Source organism: Thunnus maccoyii, chromosome 8, assembly GCF_910596095.1.
Source record: "Thunnus maccoyii chromosome 8, fThuMac1.1, whole genome shotgun sequence".
Lineage (NCBI taxonomy): Eukaryota > Metazoa > Chordata > Actinopteri > Scombriformes > Scombridae > Thunnus > Thunnus maccoyii.
The window spans coordinates 4,222,481-4,226,153 of record NC_056540.1 but is presented as its reverse complement, the minus strand read 5'-3'; the positions used below and the strand labels follow the sequence as shown (position 1 = coordinate 4,226,153).

General features: G+C 38.4%; 1 long non-coding RNA gene across 1 annotated transcript; it reads left to right on the top strand.

Annotated features, from left to right (window-relative positions):
• The first annotated feature begins 422 nt into the window (after positions 1-422).
• On the top strand, positions 423-2,816 carry LOC121901384. Its single transcript, XR_006097271.1, has 3 exons — positions 423-447; positions 729-850; positions 1,539-2,816. It is a non-coding gene; the product is annotated as an uncharacterized LOC121901384 (long non-coding RNA).
• Positions 2,817-3,673: the final 857 nt, after the last annotated feature.

Here is a 3,673-nt window from a genome sequence, read left to right as displayed (position 1 = left end):
ACAGACATGATGACCTTACTGGCCATGGGATGGAATCAAAGGAAAGTTGAGAGCCTCCACAAAGCGCTGGCAAAGCAATTCAACAAATCATATTAACTGTACAATTAGATACTTTGTTTGAAGGATAATTGTAAACATATTCATACCTTAGGCCTGTTTGTGCACTCACACTTACAGCAGAGCTTTTACCCCTTTGGTTGATTTGTTTAGGGGACGCACAAACAAATCAGCTGAACTTTGATCCACATACAGTAACTGCTCCCCCTTTATCAGGACTCATTCTTCTTCAAAGTGAAACCTGGAATGGTGTGATTGAGATGAGAATGTGTGTGTTCCATATTCCAAACCTGACTTTATTCCCCCTGCATGGACACTATCACCGTGTGTGTGTGTTTTTTTTAAAATTGTGCTCAAGATAATCATCACACAAAAGAAATACTAAATCAGGTCCACCAGTAATTAAAAACGAATTGCACAACCTACATAAGATTATTTTTGTTAATCCAAGCAGAGATGTTATGAATCTGTTATGACACGGCTTTATTTATGGAGAATAATTTGTTTCTCTTAGTGTTGTGAAACAATTCCAAATTGTTGTATCAAAGTAATTATAGCATGAAGATGTCTTAGGAAAATACACCTTGCTGGTGAATTAGCAATAAATGAGCAATAAATCTGTACAATTATTGTGATATGTGACTTTTTTTCTCTCATTGTTTTTCTTTCAGATAGTCTAGTGAGAGGGCAAAGATTGAAACTGCCAGTCTTGAGGCTCTCAAGAAGGAGCTCAGCCTTAATGTGGAGACCCTACAACTATGGGTGTGTGATGTCAGGCAGTGGGCAGACACTGGTGAGCTACAGTACGGCTAATGTACTATTTTTTCTGTACCATTGTTGATTCTATTGTTGCAATGCTGTTCTAAATATAACACATTGTTTTCTAATGTTAATTCCCTTGGGCCACATTCACAAAGCATTTTATCTTATCACTTCAGAGTTCTTCTGACTAGCACTTAAAGTTCCCACCTTAGACTGCCCTCTTAAAACCTATTCACTAAGCTGATAAGACCAACTTTTACTGAGGCATTGGGAAAACTGTAAAGCTAAGAGAAAGTCTGGTGTTGACTTAATTGCATGTTTCATGATTGAGCTTACTTTCTATGCTCTCAGTGATTGGCTGATAGGGGATGTCTCTCTGTCAGCAAACTGATCATAGAAATACTGTAGAAGGAGATATCATGTAATTGACATCTTATGCTTTATGGATGGGTTATGAATCAGTCAATTGCCCATACCTAGAATGACAGCAGTTTCCAGTGGAAACTTGTTGAACAGCAAAATGTGGTGATATAATACTTTACACACCTCCATGTCTTTAAGAAGTGTCCACTACTGTAAACAAACACTGTTACCATGGTTACTAACAATTGGCAGTTTGGAGCAAACTGAAGAATTTTAAGTTTAGTGTTTATGTATAAGAGCACATTAGTAATGTGCATGAGAGCGATCGATATATCAATTTTATAATCTTTTCACAGACCAAACATTGGAACAGGTGTGTGTGTGCAGCAGGAAAGCAGGGAGGATTGAAACGCAGCCTGGTGCAGCCTGGTGCATGCCACAGCAGCAGCAGCACGTCATTTAGAGGGGGAGGGACACTACACATTAATTAATATTTGCAACAAATGTGTCAGAATTAGCCACAGGGCTAGTTTTCATCCATAGTCCACTGTCAGAAGTTGACCTAAAACTAACTGAGTTTTTAATTATTTTAAAGACTGCTAAAATAATGACAGCATTTTTCTTTTTTTCTTTCCTTTTTATCTCAGCAACATGAAACTGAGGTGGCAGAAATTAAGCTGCGGCCCCCACGGTTTGATACACTAATGGGAAACACTGCTGCGTCTCTGACTAGCTCTGCTATTATCATAATACCCTGTGATTAAGGTGATACCTTTTTAAAAGCTCATTACCATTGAAAGTTTCAAGAACATTAATCTGATTACAAGACAGATTACCCGCTGCAGCCATGTTAGAAATGTTTTTAATTTGGTTTTAGTGACTTAGGAGTCCTACTACTCCTAACTATACAGATTGCAGAGCTGGTTTTAGTGCTAAGACACTTTGTGAAATACTCTTATCTTAAAAATTTAGGAGTTCTAAAGGGCTGACACAGCCATTTTTTTTAGGAGTTGCTCCTAAATCAGTGAGTTAGGGGCTACTTTTAGCCTAAAGATGTTCTGTGAATACAGTCGCTGTTTACTGTGGTCAACTCTGAACCCTAACAAGGAAAGAAAACAAACTTTTTTTTCAGTCTTAGCTCATGCCAGCCAAGACAAACTGTAAAAGGAAATTGAAATCTAAACTTAACACACAGCAACTAAACAAGACATTGTAAGCAGAGAAGAATAATGAACTGAAGACCAAACGTAGAGAGGCAATAAATCAGTACAACAGCCTGGCAGCAGAAGAAAGAAATAATCTTCATAAAAGACTCGAAAGAAGAGGTAACAACATTAATCAGTAATAACAGAAGAGGAAATATCATCTTTGGATATATTTTTTAAATTGAAACAACTAGCTAGCTGTCAACTGCTACCTGCCACTGTTACCAACCTTCCAAAGAAGAAACTGAACTAAAGAAACTGATGGAAGAGTGATTTATTAAAGACAAGAGGAAAAATTAAAGGATTCTTGTTGTTACCATTCTCTCTCTCTCCATGAGCTGATGTGATGGCAGTGCTACCAATGTTTGTGGTGGCCTCTCCTAGTACCGACTCTTTGTCCATGTCTATGTCTGTATCATCGTGTGGAGTGCAAGGGAAATATGTCTATGATCATCATTTTCTTTTGGACATTCATAACAAAGACCTTTGCTATGAGAAACACTGGCTGGGAGCTAAATCAGCTTCATGAGCTTGGTCTGCGACTCCCAGTGGGCCCAAAGGAGAGCAAACGCGGAGGAGAGCAAGCTAGGCTAACTACTAACCCATACAAACTAATGTTTTCTGTTAGCTCTTCTTCTTCAGCTCACTGCCTTCACTGACCTGAGCAAATTCTTGTGCTTACACGGTGACAACAGTGAATGCTGTACATGTTACCTTGGCAATGAGAACCATCCAGAAATACATCAACTTGCTGTGAACCAAAGGCCCATACCGATTCTACTCAGTCCTATTGCTATGGGACATACACCCATGGGGGTTGGGATTAGGGAGTCTTTGCTGAGTATTGCTGAGTCTTAACCAGTGTTTTCACAGTGGTTGATCTTATCTGACTTTATAGAAGAGGGCATAAGCATTTCTTTTTCCCAGGGATTTTCTTCACCATGTCCTGAATTATTATTATATATTAGGCTATGATATATCCTGTTCTCCTCTATAAAGTCAGATCTGGCCCTCTTACTGTCATCCTCTAACCTGTAGTCTTTCTTTAGCCTGACAAACTTTGATTATTGTGTTCTTTTCTTTAACTTGTCTTTGAGTTGTGATGTTTAAACAACCATCTATGACACAAAGCATGTGAAGCCATGTAATTACTGGGTTGCCTGGCTAATTGCCATGGGGAAAAAATAATAAAACCTAGCTTGTTAACAAGTTAAACCTAATTTTTCTACTAACAATTTGTAACTATCATGCAAATGGCTATTGTGGCACAGTTTGTAAGGCCATCA